Source organism: Tenrec ecaudatus, chromosome 3 (assembly GCF_050624435.1).
Source record: "Tenrec ecaudatus isolate mTenEca1 chromosome 3, mTenEca1.hap1, whole genome shotgun sequence".
NCBI lineage: Eukaryota > Metazoa > Chordata > Mammalia > Afrosoricida > Tenrecidae > Tenrec > Tenrec ecaudatus.
Genome location: NC_134532.1, coordinates 218,021,551 through 218,033,443, shown reverse-complemented (window position 1 = coordinate 218,033,443; position 11,893 = coordinate 218,021,551). Strand labels below are relative to the sequence as shown.

Genomic DNA, 11,893 nt, shown 5'->3' with positions numbered 1-11,893 from the left:
TACACCTCGGGTGGCCCGCTGCCTTCGCCGCCCCTCCTCCCTAGCGCCCCTTGGCGGCCGGGGAGGGCGGGGCCACGTCTAGCGCGCGCACGCGCGCACGCGGGAAGGCGGGGCGGGGCTCTGCCTCGGGGGCGGGGCCAGCGCCGGCGCACGCGCTGCCCGCCTCCTCCCGCCGCGGCCGCGCGCCGGGCCGGCGGCGGAGGGCTGGGCGTGCGGCAGCCCCGCCCCCGGCGGCGCGCGGGGCGGCTGAGGGGTCGCGGCGGGAGGTGCGGCGGCCGCGCGGGGCCGGCTGACGGGCGCGCGGCGGCGGCGGCGGGGGCGCGGCGGCCAATGAGGGCGGCCGGAGGGGGCGGGGCATCGCGCGGTTTTGTTCCGCCGGCTGAGGTGCCGCGCCTGTGCGGGAGGAGCGCGGCCTGCAGCGGCCGGGCCTCCTTGCTCCGCCGCGGCTGCGCCGCCATCGGCCGCCGCGCCGCGCTCAGGTACCAACCGCCGGCGGCCCGCGTGCGTCCGTCCGTCCGCCCACGCTCCCGGGAGGGCGTGCGCGGCCGGCGCGGTCCCGCGTGAACTTGGGCCGGACCCCGTACCCGCCGGCCCGGTCGCCCGCCAGGCAGCGCCGAGGCCCCGCTTGTCAGGGGCCCAACTCACGCGGGCGCTCGCTGCGACTCTGGGTTGGGACTCGGCGCCGCGCGCACCACCCCTCCGACCAGCCCGGCCCCACGCCCCTCGGGCCCCTAAGCCCCTGCGACCCTCGCGCAATTAGAGCGTAGAGCCGCGAATCCCGAGCCCTCCGCGCCCCTCTGGTCCCCGACGTCCCTGCGCACCCTGGGCCTCCAGCGCACTTCGCACCCCGAGCCCCTCGACACCCCCAAGTTCTCCGCACACTCCGAACTTCCTGCACGCCCAGCTCGGTGCACCTGGAGCCCACGACACCCCTAGGTCCCCAGGACGTCCCGGATCATCCCCCCACGCCCCTCTGAATCCCCCGCCCAGCCCGAGATGCCTGCGTACCCCAAACCTTGCCCCCCTCCCACCCACACACCTTGGAGCCCCCAGCGCGCAGCCCCGGTTGCCTGCGTACTCCCAACCCGTCCCCCCTCGCAGGCCGAGCCCCGTGCACTTCCCAAGTCCCCTTCTCGCAGCTTGGGTGGCCTGCATGCCTCGAGTCCCCCCCCCCCCACGTGCAGCCCGCGTCCCCTGCAGCTCCGGCCCTCCTCCCCCAGCGCCCGGAGCCTTCTCACGGCACCCAGGCTGAAGCTGCGGGACGCGCGGCCACTTGTTGAACCAACTTTCGCCGTCCTGCCGCCTGGCCGCTGGGTGGGCTGCCGCCGCCAGTGTCGCCCAGGGCTCACCTGTTTGTCATTTCCCAGAGCGTTTGACGGCATCACTCGGCGCGGAGCCCGGTGTGGAGCGGACAGCGCGCGGACCCGGCGCCGCCTTCGCCGGCCGCGCAGCCCGGAAAGCGTAAGTCCCCCGGCGGACCCCTCGGCACGCACGCGCGGCGCACATCGTGCGCTTCGCTCGGTTCCCAAATGAACTCTTGTTCCCTTACTCTCAGCGAACCCAGCCTCTCAACCGTGCAGTCCCTGCCGACCCTCAGCGACCCTCCAGGACCGAGCACAACTGTCCCGTAGGGGTTCCCCGGAGCCGACCGCCCGCCACCTTTCTCCGCGCCGGTGGCTGGTGGCTTCCACCCAGTGGGGGGCTCTTTGATCCCGCAGGTGGCATGGAATGTTTACCTTAATAGAAGTGCTACCGAGCAGGAGTTTGTCGTTCATTGTGCGCATTGGATTCTGGAGGTGCCTGCCGTATTTCCGATCCGCCCCCACCCAACTCCGTCCCCACCAGAGACTCGATTTTTGACTCTAAACTCGTCTAACTTTGAAAAGCAAAACCATGTTCTTTGTTAGTTTTAGAATACCAGGGGGCTTCCCGCATAGTGCCTGGGAGATTTTCATTCCACTTCCCTGTCAACTTCTTGAAGCCTCATTGCATATGACTTACCTGAGCTTACCAGGTCTCCTCTTGGAGAGGCTCTGTGACTGTGCTGGTGGCGGAGTGTGCCCCACAAACCCCGTGGTTCCAGTGGGCAGGGAAGCTTGGCCTCTGAACATGGTGGAGGTCGAGGGAAACTGAGTGCGGGGGCAGCAGTCTCCACAGTAATGTTGCTTTGAATTGAGTTCACCAGCCAGTGTTTGCAAGGGGCCCCTGATGGCATAGTATTTAAGAGTTGAGCTACTAATTGCAAGAACAGCTGTTCGAAACCTCCTGCTACTCTGAGAGAAAGGCAGGCCTTTGGACTCCCATCAAGAGTCAGTCTCAGAAACCCATGAGGGGGGCAGTTCCACTCTTCCCTTTAGGGTGGCTGTGAATCGGAATCACCTCGATGGCAGTGGCTTGGTAATTTGGTTTGGTGAGTGCCGGGTTGTCGGCAGTGATAAACTCAGCCCTTCCTGTGATCCAGGTCTTGCTTTATTTCCTGTCCCTCAGGAATGACCCAAGGCGGTCGACAGCCCCTCCCCCTCCCCCATTCCCTGCCCTCATCCTTCTTGGAGCAGAGCTAGTGGCAGTTCTGGGCCCCTCCCGTGGCCTGAGAAGTCCTTCTCGCTCCCCTCGTGGCCCTGTGAGTGTAGAGCTTGTTCTGGGGCTGGCTCTGGGGAGCTTTGAGATGCCATGGCCATGTGCGGGGCTTATGGTGACGTGTCAGTGGTGTGGTTCAAACACCTGAGCAAGGGAGCCTGGAGACAGTCAGCTTCCACAAGGATTCCAGTCCTGGAAGCCCACGGGGGACAGTTCCACTTTGTCCTCCCAAACACTCACTGCTGTGGAGTCAGTGCTGACTCAGCCTGTGCATTTCCAAGACTAACCAGTTACGGGAGTAGAAAGTCCAGTCTTTCTCCCACTTTGTCCTAGAGGGTCACAATGTGAATGTCACAATAGGTCCTAGGGTAGCGGTGTCCAAAGATGAAGCATAGGAATTGGAATTGACTGGAGGCAGCAGCATGTTTTTCTTTTCTTGATGTTGTGGGTGGGGCATGGCCAGAAGGAAGAGGATTGTTGTCCTGCCGGAAAGTCTAGAAAACAGAAAACACCACGGTGGCGGCAGGTGGGCATTTCCCCCTTCTGATGCAAGGGGACACCTCCTGGGTGATGGGCAGGTATCTGCTTGCGCACTTGGTCTTTGGGCATCATAAAGTTCGTGGGAAAGGGGAACAGGAAGATCTGTGGAATCAGCCTATAGACTTCCTGAAGCACCCCTCCCCCCATGCACTGGGGTCAGGCACTGGAGGAGGCAGGTGCCCACCTGAAGGACGACCAAGGACCTTTAGACTTTACAGGACAGCAGTGCTTTTGGGGGAGCAAGTGAAGACCCTGTTCGCCTGCTCTGTAGCAAGAACACAGATTTTCTGGTTTTAAACTTTTGTTCTGACTCAGTGTCTCCCGACGGACGGTGGGGAGTAGGGTAAGGGGGTGGGGGGATTGCAAGAGCAGGTGTCTACATTTTATCCCAGGTCCCCAGGTCATAGTGCAAACAGGTTGTTTTTTTAATTGCTGAGGCGGGGACTGAGTGATCGCGCTCGTGTGTGTGAGTGAGTGAGTGAGTGAGAGAGAGAGAGAGAGAGAGAGAGAAAGAGAAAGTGGAACCCAGGGGCTGTGGTGGTTATTTGTTGGGCTGCTATCCGCATGGTCGGCAGTTCGAAACCACTAGCAACTCTGTGCTGCCTACTTCACACAGTTACAGTCTCAGAAGCCCATTGGGGGCGGAGGGGTGGTTGTTACTGTGAGCCAGCATTGCCTCGATGTCAGTGAGTTTGTTTTTTGGTGTTGTTTGTGTGTGGAGAGGGAGCAGTGGGCCAAATAAGTTTGGGAACCTGTGCACGTGGTTGTAATTTAAAGATGGTGGTCAGGGCCTAATCTGGGCCTGGACCTGAATGTTTCCTCATGGCTTTGTGGGGTGGGGGTGGGGAGGGCACTCATGCCCAATTTCAGTCCAAGAAACCAGGCCCTGAGGGGCAGAGTCACCTGCCTAGGGAGGTGCAGCTAGTGCATGGGCAAGGTGGGCCTCAAACCTCTGTCTCACATCCAAAGCTGGACTTGTCATAGTGCAGCTCATTACGCCAGGCCTTGTCTTAGCTGGGAAGTGCCTGGGACCCCTGCGGGAGAGGTGACCCTGAGGGGTGGGCTTCCAGAGCTGGGCCCACCAGGTGTCAGCCTGGGACCCCTGCGGAAGAGGTGACCCTGAGGGTTGGGCTTCCAGAGCTGGGTCCACTAGGTGTCGACTTGCGGAGACTTCACTCAGACATGGTCCTCTGGCCCTGCTGCCCAAACCGCTGGCTGTGGGTTCTTTTGGAAAGGCAATTTTGCCGTCTCTTGTGGAGTTCTATTTTGCCCTTTTTTGCACCAGCATTCCCAAAGGCGCCAGGAGCTTTGCCCAGGCTTATCAATCCTTCCGGCTCGGCACCACATCCGGGGCTTTGCCTCACCCTTGTCCGGACGGCGGAATGCAACATCTGGGTCTCTGGGTCCTGTTCCTGAGAGGGAGTTGTCTTCCCTCCCTGTGGCTGTTCGGTGGCCTCAGGGAGCACAGTGCCACACCCTGGCTGCACTGAGGCCCCAGGTCCCCTCACTTCTGGTGCAGAGGAGTGCTGGCTGTGGCCCACTCCAGCAGGGACAGAGGCTGCTTGGCTCGGTTCACTTGTTCTCTTTACTCAGTGTCACTGTTTTGGTTGCTATGGCAGCATAACAAATTACCTCCGAAACTGGCAGGTTGAGACAACGGTCATCCCTTAGGCCTCGTGGTTTCTGGGTTTCCCCAGCGGCGGCCTGGCTGGGCAGGCCTTGCTCGCCTGGGGTCCTGTGTAGGTGGTTCTGTTGGTGACGGTGGCAAGAGTGTCCTCTCCCTCGCAGACCTGGACTGGGAGGACGCTCGCAGCAGGGCCTCCTTGGGCCTCTGTCCCTGTGGTCTCAGCACATGTCTCCAATGTGGTGGCTTGGGGGCGGGTCCCCAAACAGAGCCAGGCAGCAGTGGCCTTGGAAGTCCCCAGAGTGCCCTAGACATTCCTTTGGTTAGAGGCTGGGCGCTGCCAGCGACCCCAGTTCCAGCGGCAGGACTTGGTGGCCCTGCCACCTCTTTAGGGGAGCCATGGTGAAGAAACTGCAGACTTGCTTTACACCACCCACTGGGCACAGACGCCTGGCTAACTGGTCTTCGGCCAGGGTGTCACGGGGCAGACACCATTGTTCAAGGGCTCCGGGGAGAACACCGGCTCGCAAGAAGGCCGGAGTCTGGTGCTGTTGTGCCAGTCTCGTGGCTGTGAGTCAGTAGGAGCTGCCCTCAATTTGGAATGTTGCAAAAATGTCAGGGTGGCAGGGGTGGTGCTGGTGGCATCTGACCTCTAACTCCCTGGCGGGGAGAGAGAATCTTCCTCTGCATCAACTGCCCCGGGCTGATTCCTGGGCCCTGGAGCCCAGACTGAACCTCTACCCTTTGACCTTCTCCTCAGTCCCCACATTGGCCCTTCCTCCCCCGGCACACACAGTGCAGGGAGGGGGTGTGTTGGGGAAGGAACAGGCCTCTTTGTAGCCATGCGCGCCTGCAGCCCTCTATTTCTTTTATATAAATCATGTTATTGGGGGCTTGCTCTCATAACACATCAATAGTCCCGGGCACGTGTGCATCATTTTCAAAACATTTTCTTTCTACTTGGGCCCTTGGTATCAGTTCATCACCTCCCCCTCCCGCCCCGTAAACCTTCGACAAATTTTAAGTTGTTATTTTCTTTTTTTTTTTAAGTTGTTATTTTCATTTCTTAGACCATTCGCTGTGGCAGACCTTTCTCATACCCTCAGCCGAAAGTGTTAGAAGGTCCTTCCCGCTCCACCAACAAATGCCCGGAGGTACTCCCTCCGCCGGAAACCTGCTCCCAGCCAGTCTCCTGGCACTGCTGCTGATGTCTCTGCCACCGCTTCTCCCTGTCTCCGTGTGGTGGCTCCTTCTCTCTCTGCCTGTTGGGTGTAGGAAGTTCCTAGTGTGGGAATCCCAGGTCTAAAGAATGAGCCCCACCTTGGTCTCTCCTCCTCTGTGTCCTAACTCCAGCCCCACAGGGGTGCCCTGCGCTTGCTCTGTTTGTGTGACTGCTAGCAAGCTCTCCAGTCCCCTTGGTAAGCCACATGGGCCTCTTTTGCATAGCCCTACCCAGCCATTGGTGGGAGTTACAAAGACCTTGGCTTCACTCGGTCAGTCACTGCCCAGTGTGACAGTGTTGGTGGGCTGGGTGGGCTTCACCTTTTAGTGAAACCCACCCCGGGGCCCGGCTGCGGTTTTTCCTGTGGTAAACAGGCGTCCCTTCAGCCTTCTGTTGCCAGGGGACATTGGTTGAGCATGTCCTGTGGCAGGTGCAGATCCAGGGCCAAGCACAGAGACCCAGTTCACCTGCTCAGCTTCCTCTCAGGCTGGGGCTGGGGCCGTAGTCACCCCTGATTCTTGCTTTTATTCTAGAAGCTAGAGTTTCTGGGGTGAAAAGGTCACCCAGAGCCCAGATGTGGGTGAGGAACCCCTGGGCCCCCAAGCACCACGGCCCCCATCTGTCAGGGCCTGGGAGGCCCACAGAACCCGCTGCTGGGAGGGGCTGAGCCCCACCCTTGGGCCCTTGTGCTCTGGAGGTTGGGCCAATCCTTGCTGACTCCCTCCTGTGGTTGTCAGTCCTCTGGTGGGCAGCCTGCCCGTGGGGGGCAGGGTTGGGTTTGGTGACCACTGAATTGAAGAAACTGCCTGTGTCACCAGTGCCCCAGAGGACCTGTGTGGCCTGGGCCAGGGGGCTGCGCTAGGTTGCATGAGCTGGGTTTGAAAGGGAAGCTTGTCAGGGTCCTGAACGGGAGGTGGGCTTGGCCTGGCCCTCTGGAGTCAGTGAGGCCTTCTAAGCGTCTAGTCACTGGCTCTGGGATGGGCCTCCCAGCCAGTGCAGCCCTGCCTGCCACCTGATCCTGTCAGTCCCCTCCGCCCCCCTGCACTGTCCTACCAACACCAACTTCTTTCCTGTGCCTTCTCGCCATCTGCAGTTTTTCTTTCACTGGTCGGTGATGCCCTTTTGATCTTTGTGGCAGATTGTTCATACTAAGGAGTGCCTATCTCCCTGGTGCTCTTGTTCAGGGTAGAGACCTGTTTCCTGTTTGGCAGAAAGTTGAGCTGTGGGGGTGGGCGGGTGAGCGCTGCTCCAGACCTGAAGGGTGACAAAAGTCCACCAGCTATTCTCAGACCACATTGAGTCTCTCTCTGTTTTTAAACGACATTTTTCTCCCACTTGACCCAGGGCCTTCTCATGTGCCTCCTTTCAGAGCAGTGAGCAGTGGTAACCAGGCACCATCTAGGTCTTCCAGTCTTAAGGTCATGGGTACTGAGCTCCACTTGTGCCCTGGACTGATGGTTTCCATGTAGCTTCTCTGTTCTAGACTGGGGGAGACCAGGAGTTCCACCTTAGATAATCATTGCCAACCCGAGGAGGGTTTCGACCAGTGTCCCTTGAGGACATGGGGTCTTTTGAAGTGGACTATTTCCAGTCAGCGGCACTCTGAGATCCACCCAAGCTGTTCTGTGTATCAATTGCTTCTTCCTTGTCATAAGAGATGTAAGAGCCCCCAATAAAAGTATATATTAAAAAAAAAAAGCTTCCTTTTCACTGCAGTGAAGGAGTCTGTGTCTTTTTATGGCTTTTTCAGAACTCTGCCCCTCCCCATCTCGGAGCCCTGGTGGAGGAGTGGGTGACATGTGTTGGGCTGCCAACCTCAAGGTCAGCAGTGTGACCCCACCAGCCGCCCCATGGGAGAAAGACGAAGCTGTCTGCTTCCGTAAAGTTTGACAGCCCATAAACCCATGCGAGCAGTTCTACCCTGTCCTACAGGCTCTCCACGAGTCAGGATCGCGTCGGTGGCAGAGTTCATGTTCTTTTCTCTATCCCAAATCATACAAGCCTTACCTTTTCCCCTAAGTCTTCAAGGTTAGCTTTCCAGATAGGAATATGTTGCACATGCTGGGTGACTGTTTCTGTGCCTAGCGTGGGATGGAGACTGCATCTCCTCTCCCCACCTGCCCCGTCCATTGACTGTGTCACTCTGCACTGGGGACAGGTGAGACTGGGCACTAGCATATCCAAACACACCAGCCTCACTGCCAGGAGCTGGTCCCAACTCCCAGCCATCCCAACTGCCCCTGTGAGTTTTCCAGAAGGTAGCTCTTCATGGGAGTAGAAAGCCCCGTCTTTCTCTCCAGGAGTGGCTGGTGGTTTGGAACTGCTGACCTTGAGTGTGCAACCCTATGCCCCCAGGACTCTGGGTGTGTCTTAATGACCTTGCCTTTGTCGTCCTCACTCGTCCCCCTCACTTGGTGTGGCAGAGAACCAGCAGGATGGAAAGCAGAGCCTGGAACGAGCAGACAGGACCCACAGGCCTAATGGCATAGAGATAATTTTAAAAAACACTGAGAAAGCCCAATAGTAGTTCCCCCCCCCACACACACACCTGTCCCTTAGTGAGAGGAGGAGGCTTGCTTGTGACTGTGATGCTGAACCTGTTTCAGAGGAGCTTCCCGACTTTGACAGACTTGAGGAAAGGCCTAGCGGTTGACCGCAAACATCAGACGGTGAAAGCGGGCAGATCACAGCAGTCTGACGTCTGTCCGAGGGCAGCGTTTGTTCTGGATGACTTGGTGTTGCCGTGTGCGGGGTGCCCTCTCCATGGCAGCTCACCACAGCAGGCATGATGTAACAGAAATGCCACCGTGAGTGGCTTCAGGGAACAGGTGTTTCTCTGCCCACAGTTTGGGAGGCTAGATGTCTGACTCTAGGGCACCAGCTCTTGCGGGAAGCTTGTCTGTCTGTCTGTCTGTCTCTCTCTCTCTCTCTCTCTCTCTCTCTCGGTTCTGGGCGAAGGTTCTCGACTCCTTCCAACAGCTGTGGACTCAGCATTCCTTCAAGATCTCTTTGTGTCTAGACCTACAGATTCTTTGTACAGAAACCCTAGGCCTGAGGGATGCTCTTTGTTTCTGGATCTTACTTTTGGGTGGTAATGAGGTCCCTTGATGCCTGCTCGTTTGCCTAATCCCTCTAATGTCTGTTTAGTAAGCGGCATGGGGGCCATGTCTCACCACTGGCCGTGGGCAGACATGCCTCCACACTCCTTTCCTCCTTTGGTCACTCCGACATCACCTGGGTCTGAGAACTGGTTGCTGTGAATTCACAGACAGTGCTCAGGATTAAGGCGGGGGAGGGGGGGTGTATTAGAGGAATTAACAGGTGACCAAAAGTCAGGATCAGCCAATAGTAAGGATACAGCCATTGGTCCATAGCAACACCTCTCCTCCGCCAGCAGGTCTCTCCGGTCCTCAGCCTCTCAGCCACGTGGACCAGGAAGCCCGCCCGTCGCTCTGCCCGTATTCCTCTCGTCACCATGCCGCAGTCTGTGGTGCGTCTGGTCCTGGCTTCTGCCTCTTCAGACAGATGTGGAACACGCTCTGCTCTTCGGCGGGCCTGGGCTTTCTCTGTCCCAGCTGGCTCTTAGACTCAGAGGAAGGGCTTTGATGGCGGTGTGGTTTTTGTCTTTGAGCAGACCTTACCCCCAAGGAAACAGGAGGGGCTTGGTTCTCACCTTGCCCTGAGGTCAGGATGTAACCCCCTCCACTCCCATTCTATGTGTCAGGGAACCATGGTGGGGCAGCGTGGTGATGCACTGGTTACGAACTGTGATGAGGTGAGCAGTGTGAAGCCACCCTCGCTCCTCTGCAGAAAGACAGACTTGCTGCGCCGCCCCCAAAGACTCACCGTCTTGGAAAGTTAAAAGGGGCGCTCTCAGTTGCAAGGTCGCTGATGGCAGTGAGGTGTTTTGCTTGGTAACTGCCCATGTGTAGCAGAGAATTCCCTCCACAAAGGGGTCACAGCGGTCAGCACAGCCTGGACTCGTAATGTATCACTAAGGAATGGTGGCTGGAGGGACTATCGCAATTGGCCACAACTCCTGTCTCATGAGGTAGACCCAGTCCTGTCGACTGTAGTCTCCTGCCTCAGTCACATAACGGCCACTAAGCCCACCTGACGCACGTCCTGGCGCTCAGGGTTCACAGCACACAGGGTAAGTACATGAACGGGTGCTCCCGAAATGGGAGCTCGGGGAAACACGAGGGCGAAAAGCCAGCGGCAGAGAGACAGCACTGAATCTCTCATAACCGAAGGACCTCATTTCCCACATTACGAGTCTACCGAGTAAAAACAGATGGCGAAGACCCCAAGCCAGGTGAATTCTCCAACAGGGAAGCAGGTAGACCCTGAAAGCCAAGGGGGTGTTAGAGGCAGTCAGCTTCTTACACCAGGAAGGAAACAAGAGTGGTCTCCCTCAACACCAATGTCCCGCTCCCTAGGAAGCTACTGAGGGTTTGTCTGCACAGGAGAGGCGACGGTGTGGGGATCCACTCAGAAGCAGGAAGCAGGAATTCTTGAGGTGAGGGGAGGGTGAGGAGGCACACAGCGCAGGCCTGGGTGCCAGGAGCAGCGGGTCTTGGCATCCTGGACCCCACAAAGTGGCTTCCTTGTTTCATGATCTCCTGGGGAGTTCCACCCCGAGTCTGCCTGCACGCATGTGTTACAGAGCGCTGCTCCGTAGAGTGTTCTTGGGTGTCTCCATCCTTAGTCTGAATTTGGGACACTGCTTCTAGGGGAAGGGCTGGATGCCTTCCAAACACCCGTGGCTTTGCACTGCCAGCCTGGAGCTTGGTGGCAGAGCGTAAATCCCTGGCACCACTCTGGGACCTATTGGGGAGTTTGGGTGAAGAACTTGTGTTGGGCAGGGGCTTTGCTTCTGAAGAAGGAAGTGTTACGTTGAGAGGCCAGCCCCTACTGTGGAGTCTAGCCGGGGACACTGGTGACGTCCTAATGTCAGCCGTGATCGAATGAAAATGTGCACGTGGCCTGGGGGGAGGTTGGAGGTGAGGGAGTTGGCATTGGGGGATGTGCCGGCAAGTTCTGACTAGCCCAAAGGTGGTAGAAAACGCCTAGTGTGGGCGGCCTGGAGCCTGTTGTGGATCCACGCTCTTCACATGCCACTGTGGACACGCACGTGAGCGTAGAGCCGACGGCCGAGAGGGCCCCGGGTCCTCCACACAGCAGCGAGACACGCCAGAGCCTTGGTTTAAAAACTGGCTTGCGTGAAAAAAACAAAAACAAAACAAACCCTGGCTTGCGTGTTGCCGTTATAAGGTAAAACACGTTTCTCTTTTCACAGGCCAGACCACCTTGTGCCCTTCAGAAGACAGGTATGCACCCAGAGGCGGAGACTGACCAGCAAAGCCAGCTCAGGCATGGCCATCGTCGTCCAGGGAGGACTCGTGTCAGATTTAGCCAGTCCAGAGGGTGGGGGCTCATAAAACCCCAAAACCACACTCACTGCCATTGAGTTGAAGATGGCTTATGGACCTTACAGGAAAGGGCAGAATGACCACTTGGAGTTTTATAACTGTCTATGGGAGTAGACAGTTCCGTCTCTCCCTGAGAGCTGCTGGTGGTTTCGAACTGCTGACCTTGCTGATTGTAGCTGAGTGCATGGTCACTTATGCCGTCAGGCTCCTGGGTGAGGGCTCAGTCCTCTATTATTATTGGCGTATGACACTCTTGGGGACCTCAGAGATCCTTTGTGGTTGGAATGTGGTGAGTGGGGGAAGGGGTCGGGCCTGGGAGACTTGAGGGCCCGAGGTGAGGGTTTTCGCCTTTGTTCTAAGCAGCACTAAAAAGCCTCTCTGATCACTTTCTGTTTTATAGACCCCTCCCCGGCCCCACACCAGTGTCACTGGCAGCAGAAAGTGGATGGGAGAGACCAGTCAGGTCATTGAGTAAGTAAGGTAGGCCAGCGGTGGCAG

The 11,893-nt window shown here is 58.1% G+C and overlaps 1 protein-coding gene across 7 annotated transcripts in view; it reads left to right on the top strand.

Annotated features, from left to right (window-relative positions):
- Window positions 1-320: 320 nt before the first annotated feature.
- The window catches only part of FAM53A (family with sequence similarity 53 member A), a 37,320-nt gene continuing 25,747 nt past the window's right edge, over window positions 321-11,893 (top strand). The window contains exons 1-4 of one of the 7 annotated variants that reach the window (XM_075544583.1): window positions 321-479; window positions 1,368-1,461; window positions 11,263-11,293; window positions 11,796-11,866. The gene's annotated coding sequence lies outside the window, so the exon portion shown is untranslated. Of the gene's footprint in view, window positions 480-1,367; window positions 1,462-8,924; window positions 9,454-9,501; window positions 10,117-11,262; window positions 11,294-11,795; window positions 11,876-11,893 lie in introns of those variants that run through there. The other 6 variants (XM_075544584.1, XM_075544585.1, XM_075544589.1 and 3 more) reach the window with 6 other exon arrangements.